Source organism: Mus musculus, chromosome 10 (genome assembly GCF_000001635.26).
Source record: "Mus musculus strain C57BL/6J chromosome 10, GRCm38.p6 C57BL/6J".
Lineage (NCBI taxonomy): Eukaryota > Metazoa > Chordata > Mammalia > Rodentia > Muridae > Mus > Mus musculus.
Window position 1 is genome coordinate 95,844,795 of NC_000076.6, and position 15,835 is coordinate 95,860,629.

The following is a 15,835-nucleotide window of genomic DNA, read 5'->3' on the forward strand; positions in this document are numbered from 1 at the left end:
GTGGACATTGGATCTCTTGTCCTGCCTAGGGAATCTTCCATCAAAACATTCAGAGAGCCACGGCCTGGGATCGGTTTTCCATGTCTCAACTGGCATGGTACTGCTAATCATCGAAATGTTCTTTGTGAATGATTTCCGTTTCTATGTAAACTCAGGAAGACTCACAGTTATTACTAGAATAACACCATTCTTACTTTCCCCACACACTACCTGAAAATGCAGATACCCCATCCGACTCTTCAGTGTAGCTCACGCTTCCTGTCTCCTGCATACTTACCCTGAATCAGCTATCCAGGTCAAAGTTCCTGTCTGAGGCACGTAAGGGGCAGATGGAGGGTTCGGGACACAAACTTGAATCTTTCATCTTCATGTTCAGTGCTCTGTCACATTTCTATATTTTTATTAGATAGGCAGAATTGAATGATTAATTAATTGCTTTATTTACTTTGAAATATTGCCTTGAATAGTCATCCATATCAAAGTGTGTTTTCCCTAAACATAATTATTTCTATGGCCTTTTCTTTCTAGCCCACTGGCCCCATACATTATGAGAAAGGAGACTCCGTATATAGTCCCCCACCACCACCAGTAATGCACCTCCAACTCAAGAGATTCCTCCTTCCATAAATTGGAGCAAGTTAACCATACAAGGAATAAACCAAAAAACCATGACAAGAGTCAATAGTGACAACACTTGCCTACCAGAGCAATGTCTGCCCCCTCACCCCCCACACCCCCACCCCCCAGGTAGAACACTTCAGATTGCCTGGAGATGTTTTCTTAGCCATTGGGCATAATGATACTGTGAAGGATTTATCATTTTTGTTTAAGACAGTGTCTCATTGTTTCAAAGGTGTGTTGCCTAGGCTAGCCTTGAACCCAGGCTAGCCTTGAACTTCTGATCCTTCTGGCTCAACCTCCCAAGTGCTGTTATATAAGCTCCATAGCTAAGCTTTAATCAGTTCTGATGGAGAATACCATGCTGGGCCTTTTCTGGTAACTCCAAGGGAAAGAGAGTCTGTCTCCTGCCTGGCACTTGCTGATGGGGTGACAGGTTAACATGAATGGAGGGATACCACCATTTTTTTTTTTTTTTTTTTTTTTTTTTTTGTAATATGGAAACCACAGAGTCCGAGCTGATCACCTCCTCCTTAAAAGGGTCTCAGTTTCTCTAAGAACAGAAGAACAGGAGTTGTCTACACCTGAAGCCAGGATGCTTCTCTCAACACTTTTTAGTTATAAAACCCAATGAATGCAGGTCAGAATTCAATTATTTCTTCTAAACTTAAAAAAAAAATAAGATGTTTTAGAGACTGGAGAGATGTCTCAGGGGTTAAGAATGCTTGCTATCCTTCCAGAAGACCCAAGTTCGGTTCCCAACACCCATGTCAGGCAGCTCACAATGTTGGTAACCCCAGCTCCAGGGGATCTAACACCCTCTTCTGGCCTCCTCAGGCCCTGCCCCTGCCCTCATGACATATAGTTACACAATACACAGAGAGAGACACACACACAATAGATGTAAAAATGTTTTGGGTTACCAATTTAGCACTAAGAGTATCTTTCATCTGCTTCCTTGTTGGTGTTTCTCAGTTGGCTACAATAGCAAAGAAAAGTGAGGGGGGATGGGGTTTATCTCCAATTTGCCAAGAGAAAGACTTGTAATGTGGGTAGATGAAAGACTGTGTAAATAATGCCCAGAATTCCATGGTGATGTTTAACAGCCTGATATTGAAATTGGCAAAGAACTCAAACCCACATATCTGCAAAGAAAATGTGCAGAAGACCAAAAGTCACTCAAACCAAGCTTGGCAGAACTAAACATTAAAGAAACACAGATCAAAACTGCAACAAAATACCAATTCTCTTTGTCTCTGTCTCTGTCTCTCTCTTTCACACACACACACACACACACACACACACACACACACACACACACACACACCAATGACTAAAAGCAAACAACAAAAACCCAGAAAGTCAGTAAAGGTGATGATTTGGAGCCATCTGAACCCATTCACAGTGCTGATAGGAATGTAAAATGTAGTCACATTATAATGGTTTCCCAAAATAAATAATGGTAATTACTACAGAACTCAGCAGTTTCACTTCTGGGTCTATGTCCCCAAGAATTGAAAGCTGAGACTTAAATGAGTATTTGCACACCTGTGTTTAGATCAGCACTATTCATAACAGACTTTGAGAGACATAACTGACTCTTGAATAGATAAACAGTGTGGGTGTATGCACGCAATAGAATGCATTCAAACTTTGGAAGAAAAGAAACCGACACAGGCTGCAACGTGAAAGGTCCTTGGAAACACCCTGCTAAGTGAAACAAGCCAGCCACAAAGACAAGTCCTGTGTAATCTCACCTCTATGAGGTGCCTGGAATAGCCAACTCCATATAGAAAGAACTCAGAAGGGTGGTGTGAGGGCTGGTGGAAGGAAGTCATGGAGAGCTATGGTTTACTGTTTCTGTGGAGGATGGCAGACTTTAAGGAGCTTGATACTGGTGATGCTTGCACAAGAGTGAGCCTGCACGGGGCTTGCCACCGCATTGTAAACTTCAGAATGGTTTGGATGGCTTGGCATGGTGCTGTGCCTTTTGTAGCTTCAGCATTTGGGAAATAGAGACATCAGAATTTGGAGTTTAAAGTCATCCTCAGCTACATAGTGAGTTTGAGGCAAGCCTGGGCTACCAATGTATTTCAAAACAACAATGGAGTTAAATTAGGCATTTTTGTTTTATTTTTTCTTTTTAAAAATAAAATACTTAATAATTTTAACAAGATAAAATATATAATAATAGTCGTTATTATTAGTTATTATTCCTTCTATCTTCCAGAAGGTATGGTACTTCTTTGAACAAACAAAAGAAGCCCCTCAACTTAATCAGATGATAGAAGACTAGAAAATGGAAGTGGGAAGGGCAATAGGTTACAATGACTTAGACTCATTGATGGAGCTAGGATTCTTACCTTCAACTCAACAAAAAATACTGGATCATTTGCAAGTGTGGCATCTGACAGCTTGTCACAGCTTGGTGAAGGAGGAGTGGTGGACACTGTGCACCAATGGCCCCCTTCCCTCCAGTTGGCGTCTTCATTAGTTGTAGCAGAAAACAAAGTCTGCTGTCCTCTTTACACAGCCATAGCTTGTTAGTATTACTTGGTTTAGTTGTAAACAACGTTCATTGCCTTTGGATGTTCCTAAAATAATCCAGTAGACATCATGATCAGTGGCTCTGTGCCTCTATTCACATTATCTGTTTGTTCTTTCACACAGATCATCTTCAACCCTTGTGTATATTCTTCTGCTTGGGCTACATGTGACCTGAGACAGTATTCCCTGAGCTCCATCAGTCACCAGCTTCTTGTTGGGAGGAGCCACTTAGTAGTAGCAACAAGAAATCAACAAACTCAACAAGGATAGTCTAGGAATTCTTGCTGCTTCACCTCACCATGGTTTGGGCATGATTGTATTCTCGTTCATTATGCAAGCTGAGGATGGCTTGGCTCCCTAGACTCACAGCATCCTGGAAACGCTGCTTCTCCCAACTTAACTCATTCAAGACTGTGGTGTGGGAGGTAACAGCTCTGCATTGTTGGGAGTCCCTGGGCCTTCTTGAGCTCTTGTTGGTTTCCTTGATCAGCTAAATACTTGCATGACCTCTTGGTCTATTGTTTAAACCTATCGCTCATTTATTCCAAGACTGATTTTTCTGGTGACTCACGTGTCACCAAGATAAAGACTGTCCTGACAATCTGACTCCACTAATGAATAAGGTCCTGCTCATAGAGAAGAGACCGAATGGCCAAGCTGTTGTTGATGTTTCAATATCCACATCTCCTAAATGCACTGCTTAACTCTCATCCAGCAGGGTGCCTGGGCCAAAGTGAGCCCCTGGTAACAGTTACTATTGCTGTTTTGCCATCTTAGTAGCCAGAGCACACCTAAAATAATCCAGTAGACATCATGATCAGTGGTTCTGTGCCTCTATTCACATTATCTGTTTGTTCTTCCACACAGATCATCTTCAGCCCTTGTGTATATTCTTCTGCTTGGGGCAAATGTGACTCGGGACAGCATCCTCAAGGCTCCATCAGTCTCCAGCTTCTTGTTTAAAAGTAAATGATCCACCCTATTTATTTGCTGCTATTTTATTATATTTGCTACTGAAGCCATTCACTGGGCCACCTAGCGACTAGATCTCATTTAATCATACTCCAGAAAGTGCTGTGAGGTAAGGATTACAAAATCACTGTCTCTGTCGTTCAGACAGGGTACCGACGCTCTGAGAAGACTGATGTTCTCCCCGCCCCGCCCCCTCCCCTCCCTCTCCCTCCCCCCCCCCCCAGGATCACACAGCGATTGTTTTGGACTGAGACTGCAGGCAAGAAACCCAGAGCCGGACAGGACAAGCAGATATGCTCCCTCTGTTCTTGAAGCTGGAAACAATCGTTAAGTAAACAATGAAAGATACAGTGTGTTTTACAGGCAAACCTAATCAGACCCAGAGAAAATGATGTTAAGCTAGGAACCAAGGGAATGAAGGAGCCAGATGCAGAGATTTGGGCCAGGCCCCTCACCTATAGATTTGGGAACAAGTTAAGGCAGAGCCAAGTCACATTTTGGATTTAACTCTGAAGTGTCTACCATGTTGCTCTCATGAACTCTACCCTAAGCAAGTGTTTTCCTTGACTACTGAAATACCGATTTTATTCTTCCCTGGTTGATGGCTGTTTCTGGTAGAAATCATCCTTAGTTGTTGTTTCTAAGTCAACTTTCACAGTGCCTTGTAAGCTCACGGGACCATTTTTCCTAGTTATCTGTGACACCCATTCATTTTGTTGGGAGGGACATGTAATTACTTGAAGGGAGAATTTGGCTGAGGGGCTTATGGACAGCGCCAGCCCCTCCAAATGCGCGTTTACATTTTGCAACCACTGTTTAAGAAGATTGCATGCCACACGAATTAGAGGTTACGGGATGAAGGCACCTATGTCTTTATTCATGCATCCCTTATCTTCTCCAGGTATTGTTCATTTCAAATTCATACCAGGTTATCCTTTTTTTTTTTTTTCTGACATCCACTTTTCCAGATTTCAAAAGAATATCTACAGTTGGAGAGACACTTTGTTTGCCTAAAGATATGGGTCTTTCCTCAATTTGTTTGTAAGGAGGAAAGTTGTCTAATGGGAGTCCCTAGGGGTAGTTGGGAATTGGAAGTACTGTGTGTGATTACTGGATGGTTCTGCTGGGGTTTGTTGTATCCTGACCTCTGGATCCATTCTGGCCTATTTTCTTTTTCTTTTCTTTTCTTTTTTTTTTTTTTAAAGATTTATTTATTATATGTAAGTACATGTAGCTGTCTTCAGACACTCCAGAAGAGGGCGTCAGATTTCGTTATGGATGGTTGTGAGCCACCATGTGGTTGCTGGGATTTGAACTCAGGACCTTCGGAAGAGCAGTCGGTGCTCTTAACCACTGAGCCATCTCTCCAGTCCTCTGGCCTATTTTCTTAGCACCATGTCAGGAAGGGAAAGAAATATTGTCCCCTGCTGAGGCTGCAGTTTGGGGGGGGGGTTCTGTGAATCATTAGTGTCCCTAAATATCGTACATGAAGAATAGACATGTGCATTCCATTCGGTACATGTTTCAAGACTGGAAACCAGAGGTACCAGGCTGAGAGGTATCAAAACAAGAGCCTTTCAAAGACCCTTCCAGCAATGCTCTTAAGTACGTCCTAGTTCAATTCCTCCCCACCCCTTACTTCCCCCCCCCCCCGTTTACTGCTGTCAGATTGGGTTATAAGAAAAGATAAAGTCAAGTCATTTAGAAACTGAAATTCTAGATACAGTCCAATCTTGACTTTGGTGTTGGAGCCCTGGTTCCTCCTTTTCTTAACTAGGTAGGTCATTGTTGACAATCTGCCAGAAGCCTGATAGTGCTTGGGACTGAGAGAGGAAGGGAACATTTGTAGCCTCTGCTTGCATGAGTTGACCTTTCCGTAGGAAAATGAGTGGTGACCACAAAGAGAGAGAACCCAGCCTTGTGAGATGAAGTCTGGAGCATTTGTCTAGGTGTCTGTGCATGTGGGGGCTATGAAATTGGCCTAGGATTATACCTGCTTTACCTCCCAGACACTACAGAATCCTTTAAAATGCAGCCTAGGCAAAGGATGACTTTGTAAAAGAACAAAGGTGGGGACCTGCACTACCTGATTTTCAGGCTCGCTATAAAAGCTATAATCACTTGCCAATGTGGTAGTCATAAAGATAGCCATGCAGTTCAGTGTGACAGAGCGTTCAGAAAGAGACATTTCTGTGGCCAGGTGAGTTTTGATGAGCCATGGGGATCAAAAGTAGAATGGAACAACTGGTGCCTCGGCTTTTCCTCACAATGCATTGAAAATTCAGTTGAAAATAGATCATAGGACAAAAGCTGGAAGCTAATATCATAAAGATTCTAAGTAACACATGAGAATAATCCTTGTGCTGTTGAGTTGTGCTAAGTTTCTTATTTAGAACATGGAAACATGAGACTTAAAAAAAAATACTTGTTTAAAACTTTATGAAGTCAGATGTGATGGTGCATACATGTCGTTTTAGCACTTAGGAGGCAGAGGCAGGAAGAGCACTAGAAATTTGAGGCCAGCCTGTTCTACATAGTAAATCCTAGTCTATCCTGGCCTTACAGAATGCGATCCTTTCTCAAAAAAAAAAAAAAAAACACAAAAAACAAAAACAACAACAAAAAACGATCAAACAAAACAAAACAATGAAAAAAAAAGACTTCGTAAAGTTTAGAATCATTAGCTTGTCAAAGCATAATTGACAAAATTAAAAAGTAAGTTGTTAACTGAGAAAATAAAATCCTTGTGAGGTCTATCATTGACAAAGGACTCAGAGCTGGATAACATGCATACACCTTTCAACACAATAAAAAGATAACAATCCAATACTATTATAAAGGGAGGAAAATATTTTATACACACTTCCCCAAGGAAATTATATGGGCAAAAAGCACATGAACAGATGCTTAGCATGATGGGAAATTCAACTTAACACCACAGAGATGCTATAATACCCACACTAGCATGGCTAAAGTTAAAAAGCCTGAGGACCATGAAGGCTGATGAGACCGTGGTAATCTGGAAATCTCATTTATTGCCAGTGGGAATGCAAAAAGAACACAACCACTACGGATAATGACGTTCATAGAATGTTAAACATAGACTTATCATGTGACCCAGTCATCCTACTAGTAGTTATTACCCAGTAGAAACAAAAACATGCCCACAAAAGACATATATGTATTTATAGTGCCATTATACTGTTGAGGCTGCTGGGCAGCAAGCAGTCCAGTTGCCTGACAACAGATGTATAGATAAAAAGAGACCGATGAGGAGCAATGGAATGTTTACAAGTAAAAGGAGCTGAGTACTGACTGACCTATGACCCTGAGGAGTCTTAAACAGCAGAGTAAGCAAAAGGTTGTCAGAAAAAAGTATCTTGTATTGCACTATATTCCTCCATTAACACGAAATTTTATATGCAGAATACAATACACATATACGCATATATGTCTACATACACACACATTAAACAAAGCCACAGGGAGTACAATCTGACAGTTTTGGGATCTGTGGTTAAGAATAGTAACTGTGGCCGGGCATGGTGGCGCACACCTTTAATCCCAGCACTCGGGAGGCAGAGGCAGGCAGATTTCTGAGTTTTCTGGTCTACAAAGTGAGTTCCAGGACAGCCAGGGCTATACAGAGAAACCCTGTCTCAAAAAACAAACAAACAAACAAAAAGAATAGTAACTGTGATGGTTTGTATATGCTCGGCCTAGGGAGTGGCACTATTAGAAGATGTAGCCCTGTTGGAGTAGGTGTGTCACCGTGGGTATGGGCTTTAAAACCCTCAGCGTAGCTGCCTGGAAGTCAGTATTCTACTAGCAGCCTTCAGATGAAGATGTAGAACTCTCAGCTCTGCCTGCACCATGCCCGTCTGGATGCCACCATGTTCCCACCTTGATGATACTGAACTGAACCTCTGAACCTGTAAGCCAGCCTCAATTAAATGTGGTCCTTTATAAGACTTGCCTTGGTCATGGTGTCTGTTCACAGCAGTAAAACCCTAACTAAGACAATAACCAGCTGAAAAGGAGCTCAAGGAAAATTGAGGGTGGGGGTAGGGTGACGGAAACATTCCAAAACATGTTTGTGACTGTTCACACTTCTAAAGGTGGATTTTATTGTGAATAAGTTATACTTTAATATAGCTTTCAAAAACATTATTTAGTACTGAGCGGTTGTTGTCTAGACTACAGGGGGCCTGGTTTCAACGTCTAGCACTGAAAAACAAGTATAAGCCAAAATAATATGTGCAAAGCCAGTGTCGGCAGCTAGGAAGAAGTTTGCAGACACAAAGGGGGTGGGGGTGGGGGTGGGGGGGCTTCTGAGGTTTTTCCAGGAGAAACTTTCACTCACAGCTACACCCCAGAAATCTGCCCACATCTTAGGATGCCACATCTGACAGGACATCTGAAGTACTGAGCATCAGGAATAGCTCTTTTATCATCCATGCAGAAACTTCTGTCAGAAGCCATCAGAGGTGGTGAGCTGTGGACTCCTGCTTTATCTGGAGAGATAAAACCTGAGGGGGATTCTCCTCAGCTGCTCCCTGGAGCCCTTGGGTGAGAGGGGAAAGACCTATGTGGTGGCCCACCTCTTGCTGCGTTTGGCTACGTGTTAGGTTGTATGTTCTCTTAACTTTGAAGTCTCTAGTCTGTTACAACGCTTCTTCCTAGGGTATTGAGTTTCCTCTGAGGACGCTGTCTCTGAAAGCTGCAGCAAAGACATTTGATGTTCTGGGGAAGCTGGAGCCTCTAAGACAGTGGTTCTCAACCCCTTGGGGTCACCCACCCTAAGATTGTCTGCATATCGGGTATTTACATTATGATCTATAACAGCTGCAAAATTACAGTTAGGAAGTAGCAGTAAAAATAACTTTATGGCTGGGGGGTTACCACAGCATTAAAGGGTTGCAGCGATAGGAAGATTGGGAACCACAGCTCTAAGGCAACCCAAGCAGTAGAAAGCCAAGGTTTATTTCTGTTAGGAAACCCGAGCTCATCTTCCCTCTCCAATCCCACACTCGCACATTTTTTATCAGCTTTTACCTAGCTGTGGTCTCTCCCAGGAGCCATCAAAGACTTTTCCCTTAAACTCTCCCTGAGCATCTTTTTTTTTTTTTTTTTTTTAAGATTTATTTTATTATACATAAGTACACTGTAGTTGTCTTCAGACGCACCAGAAGAGGGCATCAGATCTCATTATGGGTGGTTGTGAGCCACCATGTGGTTGCTGGGATTTGAACTCAGGACCTTTGGAAGAGCAGTCAGTGCTCTTACCCGCTGAGCCATCTCTCCAGCCCCCTATCTGAGCATCTTATAGTCTCCCTGTCTGAGCATTTTACACTCTACCTGTCTGAGCATCTTACAATCTCACTGAGGTTTTCTTTCCATATCGTTAGAATCATGTGATAAATCAACAAAATCTGAGTGCTACAATCTAGGGCCGTGTTTTTCCAAGATGTCTTCCTCAAGATGAAGGGGAGTTGGTGCTTAGTAGGAAATGGGTATCCTGGCCAAATGCATTTAGAAAACGCCAATTCACCAGGGTTCTATACACTATGTATTCTGAGCAGGTTTGGTACACTCACCCTGATAGTGAGCACAGATGCCATGGGGTGGGGATTGGTAAAATGTGGAGAGGCAGTTATTTGATTTTCTTTCAGATTATAGAAAAACAATAAGAATATATCAAATAGAAATATCTCATTTGACATTTTATTTTTCTGGACAGGGTCTCACTCTGTAGCCCAGGCTGACCAGGATCTCCTGGCAATCCTCCTGATTCTGTCTCTTGAGTACTGGGATTATAAGTGTGAGTCATCACACTGGGCTTGGCATGAACTTAGGTACATATGTAAATTTAAAGGTTCCTGCAACTATCGTCAGAAAGGTAAAAACAAGCAAACAAACAAAAAAACAAAACAAAACAACCAACCAACCAACCAACCAACAAATCAAATCAAACAGGTGAACTATTTATAAGCAGGCTTCTGTTTTGTTTTCTGACTTAAGTCGGGCTCTCATTTTGTAGCCCAGGTTGGCCTCAAACTAGCAATAGCAATGTAGTTCAGGTTGACCTGGAGATCCTCCTGCCTCTGTTCCAGAATGCTGCTGTTATGCTAAGTATGAGTTACAATGGCTGACTTGAGCATTCTTGATTTCAAAGCAGTTGTAGGTTTTTGTAGCCAAACTGAACAAAAGTACTGGAGTTTACACATAGCCTCTGCCTCAAATCTGCCTTGCTTCTGCTCCTATCCCTTTTCTGATGATCTATTTTTATTTAGCTCAGTAGGTAAAAAGACCATTATTTATTTATTTATTTATTTATTTATTTATTTATTTTTTGGGTTTTTTGGTTTTTCGAGACAGGGTTTCTCTGTATAGCCCTGGCTGTCCTGGAGCTCACTTTGTAGACCAGGCTGGCCTCGAACTCAGAAATCCGCCTGCCTCTGCCTCCCGAGTGCTGGGATTAAAGGCGTGCGCCACCACGCCCGGCTAAGACCATTATTTAAACATCAATCAATGTAACATGATTGAAGGGATGTGCTGCATGTCTGTTTTGCCTTTTCTGTACACTGTTTTGGTCTCTTCATTTGAAAATGTAGCCTGAGCCCTACTGCAAATGCTTGCCAGTCACATGTGGCCACTGGCTCCTGTGTGACTGCAGGTGTAGAGGGCTGGAGTCTGGAAAACCCGGTTCCAGGAACAGGGTTGGGGAATGCTGGCTAAGTTTCATCCTGCAGTCACACAAATGTATTTCAGGACCCTGAAATTCTGCAGTGATTTTTCCGTGAAATACAGGCAATGCTATACATAATGCACAAATTTCATGACTCCAGGGGGGCAATTCATCCCACTACACCATGATTCTAGCACAAATCTTTTCCTTCATAGGAGGGAGAAGTCCAGTTTCCTTCCTGTGCCCTTTGGGAGTACAGCTTTGGATTCCTTGTCAACTGGGTTAGAATGGGGCTTTGTCTAGGGACCCAGAAGACTTCGTTAGCCTGGATGCCTCAGCTTGCCATTCTACTTGGAGCTTTTTAGAATCATGTGTTGTGATCCTTAAGATTTGCAGGACTTCTCCAGACTAGCTTTTCTTGTTCACATCCAAGTCTGTCAGGCAGAGTGCCTGAGGATTCCTGACCATAGACTGTTGTGATGGGCGATGGTCTTTGGGCCTGAGGGTAAAAAGGGAAAAGAAAAAAAACAAACAAACAAATGAAAAAAACCAGAGTCTTGAAGCTCCCAGATGTCTTAGTTATTGTTCTATTGTTGTAAAGAGAAAATATGATAAAGGCATCGCTTATAAAAGAAAAACACTTAACAGGGTAAAAATGTTCTTGATTTAAGAAGGTAGTAAGAATCCATGGCCATCACAGTGGGAAGCACACAGGTGCGGTGTTGGGGTAGTAGTTGAGTGCTTTACATCCTGATCCATAGAAAACTGGCAGAGAGAGAGAGAGAGAGAGAGAGAGAGAGAGAGAGAGCACCTGAGCCTGGTGTGGCCTTAGGCCATCCCTAGTGACACACCTCCTCCAACATGGCCAAACCTCCTGATCTTTCCATCAACTGGGGTCAAACATTCAAATATGCTCCTATGGGAACTGTTCCTATCTGTTCCAAACTACCACACCATGTATTCACAAACAAACGCTTACTGATCACCTACCAAGTGACAGTCCCTGTTACTGGTGCTGGGACACATCAAAAGACAAAGTTCTATGGGTGCTGAAAGATTCTAATGACAAAAGACAGATGAATTGCATAAGTACGGGTAGATTGGAGAGAAGTAGATTAATTTATTCTTTAGTTAAGGCTGTAATTGAAGGAAAGAGGGAACCAATTCAAGAACAGTTCTCTTAGCCTCTGTCCATTATCCATTGATATAAAATGGTACCTTTAATTAAATGATGCATCCTCCCATATGCCTTGACTCGTGTTTAGGTTATATATAATCGCCAACCCAATATAAATGTTGCATAAGCAGTTGTTAAGCTTATTGTTTGGGAAAAAATGACATGTCAGTACAGATTATGTGTAATAAATATTATATATCTATATATAGAAAGAAGAGCAGGGAGTCTTACTGTGTGACTTTGGCTGGGCTTGGAACCAGAGAGATCTACTTGCTTCTGTTTACTGAGTGCTGGGATTAAAAGCATCACCAATCTCAGCTCAGACTATGCATATATAATATTATATATAATAAATATATATAACATATATTTTATAGTGCTGGGTGCAGAACTTATAGAGAGTTAATGGCACACATTTATAAGTACATATAAATACACACATAATGCTATTTTCTTGTTTATTGTCACATGCTTTTGTACCTTCAGTACTTTTGTGAACATGTGGTCTTTCTATGTAGATAATGAAACTATTGAATGACAACCAAGGTGTGTGTTGCTCACACAGCTCTCTACTGAGTACACAGCATGGGCTCAACCATTTCAGGAGAAAGAGAGGCTTCGCTCTCCGACTGTTCAACTTACAAGAGGTATCAGGAGCAAAACGTGTCATAATGAGCTGGCTACTCACCAAAAGCAGCCCTCACTTAAATCTTTCTCACTCTGCTCCAGTTCCTATCCTGCCCAGCAAGTTGTCACTGTGTTGCTCATAGCCTGGCTTATTGTCAGATATAACACAAGCCTGAGACGATGGGAAGTTGAAACAGTCGTTACACAGGGGGATTTGCCAAATTTTCTGGATTTTGTGGAGTTGGTGAAAGCAATACAGAAAAACCACTGGGATTATATGCCACGGACACCTGAGAACTGGACCGTGGTCTCCCTGTCCATCGTGGAGGCAAAGGATGTTGGGAACAAAGACAAAGGTTTTAAAGGGAAGGGCTGGCTCAATATTAAGGGAACAGAAAAGTTGCTTAGAAACCTAACATTTCAGAATAGCTTTTTAGTGCATGTCCTATTAAAAAATCGAGTCAAGTGTGAAGAACGTTGTATAAGCCCCATGGTGGCACATGCCAATAACCCCAAAATTCGGGCAGCTGAGATAATGAGATGTCAACGTTAGCCTGGCTACACAGTGCAAACTTATCTCAGAACAAAACAATTCAGGGGCTGGGCTGGAGCTCAGTTGGTAAATTGCTTGCCTAGCAAGTTTAGTGCTTTGAGTCTGATGTCCAGCACTGTGGAATTGGCATGGTGGTAGAAATCATTAATCCCAACACTCAGAGTGGAGATGGGAGTCAGAAGTTCTGGGCCTTCCTTAGCTGCATAGCAAGTGTGAGATGAATCTGCGTTACATGAAATCCTGTAATTTTTTTTAAAAGAATGAATGAATAAAAGAAGAAAGAAAGGAAGGAAGGAGAGAGAGAGACAGAGACAGAGAGACAGAGAGACAGATACAAGTTCCTCAAGGTCACAGAGCTGGTTTGAAAGACCACATCTCCACTACACAACACTGCCTCCTAGAGGAAATACACGTGTCAACTCTTAACAAGTTTGGAAAAAAGCTGTTGTAAAACCCCATTTTTTTGCAGCCCTCACAGAAATAACTTTTTTCATTAAGCAGTCTCATCTCAGAGAATTTTTGAGTGACAGATGAGTGTAGTATCTTACTGCCTTGCCACTGTATATCATACAGGCTAAAACTTTCAAAGTCTGAATATCCCAACTGCTGCTAGTTAGAGCCTGTTATCTTGTTTTCTTCCTGTCTCCAGGGCCTATTGGGAAAATTAAGCACATCTGATAAACGTTCAGCATCTAGATACCTTACCTTGTAGTTCAGCTGGGAGGCAGACACTAAATAAAATAATAATAAGATAAAATAAAACCTTGCCGCTCACAATGATATGCTGCCTTTGTCTGCCTTTCAAGCAGAGGAAAGCTAACGACCACGTATGGCTCTAGGCAAGAATGCTGATTTGCAGTCTCTTCAGGAAATTGTAGAGCTTCCGAAGAAGACAATATTCGTAGTCAAAATAGATTAAGTTGAAGCCAAGGGCAGAGCTAATGATACTGTGTGTTTGGTTGGAAACAAGTAGCAGACGACTAAGCTATGATAGCAGACAGTCTGCCCTGTAATCCTCCTTTGTTCTTAGGTCCCTGTCACCCACAGGATGGAAAAAAAAATAACATTTTCTATATGAGTACTTCACATTTTTGCAGATGGGTCAGAAAAAAAAAATCATGCTCTATAAACAAATGGGATGCAGGGCAAGAGAGGCAAATGTGTGTCTTTGGGAAAGAGTGGGCCTTCACGCCGACGTTTTCAAAGGATGTAAGAAAATCCTACAGCATTCTCTAGGATTCCAGGGAGGCCACACTGCCTTACAGAAGGGGCTAGAGAGAGTGGCTTCTCTAATAAAGATGGGGTGTCAAGGGTAGTAGACTACCAGAAATTTGCTTTGTATTAAAATGAATTGTAGGCAAGGATTCACAGAAAGATGTATATATACACTTGTGTTTGTAGCAAAACTACTCATGATTGCCCGAAAGTGTAAGGACTCTGTGTCCATGAACAGATAAGGCAGAACAAAACCACAATACATTTATAACCTGGGACAAAAAGCAGCCTTATAAAGGAAGGATATTGTTTTATTATTATTATTATCCACTTATTTATTTTATTTATATGAGTACACTGTAGCTGTCTTCAGACACACCAGAAGAGGGCACCAGATCCAATTACAGATGGTTGTGAGCCACCACGTAATTGCTGGGAATTGAACTCAGGATCTCTGGAAAAGCAGTCGGTGCTCTTAACTGAGCCATCTCTCCAGCCCCATAGAAAGGATAATCCATAACTGAGATGCACCACACTTGAGTCTTCACACTGTGCTAAGCCAAATAAGTCAACCACAGAAGGAACGTGGCATTGATGAGTTCCTACAAAGCCAGGAAATAAAGCAAGGATGTTGTTAGTGTGCATCAGAATCCCTCAAAAGACTTGTTAAAGCAGTTTCCTGGGCACTCTCCTTAGCACTGCCTGTTGGGACACAGAATTGTACTTCTAAAAAGTTCTCTGATGGGGCTGATGATGCTACTTGGAAACCATGCTGAGAATTAACGAGCTAACCTGTGCTCTTATTTATTATAATGTAACAATAGGACTTGTTCTGTCTAAGGAAACTTGTAGGAACCACAGGGTAACTCGATGTGTTGAGAGGACTCAGTGGTGACAGTATGATGAACCAGTCACCTTGCAGGTGACTTTCTTTGCTCTAGCATATGGGCAGTTACTGATCTCTGTTAACTGAGTGTGACCGTTCAGATGTTTTCCACTGAAACATGTGGACAAAGACTCATAGCATCGTGACTCCTCATCAGCTTCTCCGGTCTATTCAGATAGTTTGTGAGGTCCCATTTAAGGATGATCCCTTGGGCCTTAAAACTGAGGTTAGATTAAACTCAGGGTTACGCAGGTTAGCATTTAATGATGCTCTAATTAGTTGACGAGAGGAATAAAGATATTTGGATATGGTTTGAGTGTGTCTCACAAAGATTTGTGTGTTTGGGATCTTGGTTCCTAGTGTGGCAATGTTAGGGTAGTAAGACCTTGAAGGCGTGAGATCTAGTGGGACATTGAAAGACTGGCCCGTTCTGCTTGATCGGTATCCTGATCAGTAACATGATTTATCCATCCTCACATCATCAGCTGTATTGAACAATGGTGTCCTCACCAGAGCTGAGCAACTGCCAAAGCCACACCCTTAAATCTTCAA

General features: G+C 42.1%; 1 long non-coding RNA gene across 2 annotated transcripts in view; it reads left to right on the forward strand.

The window, feature by feature from the left end:
• Gm33377 overlaps positions 1–15,835 on the forward strand; it is a 79,491-nt gene that overhangs the window by 27,474 nt on the left and 36,182 nt on the right. The window contains exons 1-3 of one of the 2 annotated variants that reach the window (XR_871968.1): positions 3,003–3,590; positions 4,033–4,246; positions 4,362–4,463. This is a non-coding gene — a long non-coding RNA (predicted gene, 33377). Of the gene's footprint in view, positions 1–3,002; positions 3,591–4,032; positions 4,247–4,361; positions 4,464–15,835 lie in introns of those variants that run through there. The other variant, XR_380700.2, reaches the window with a different exon arrangement.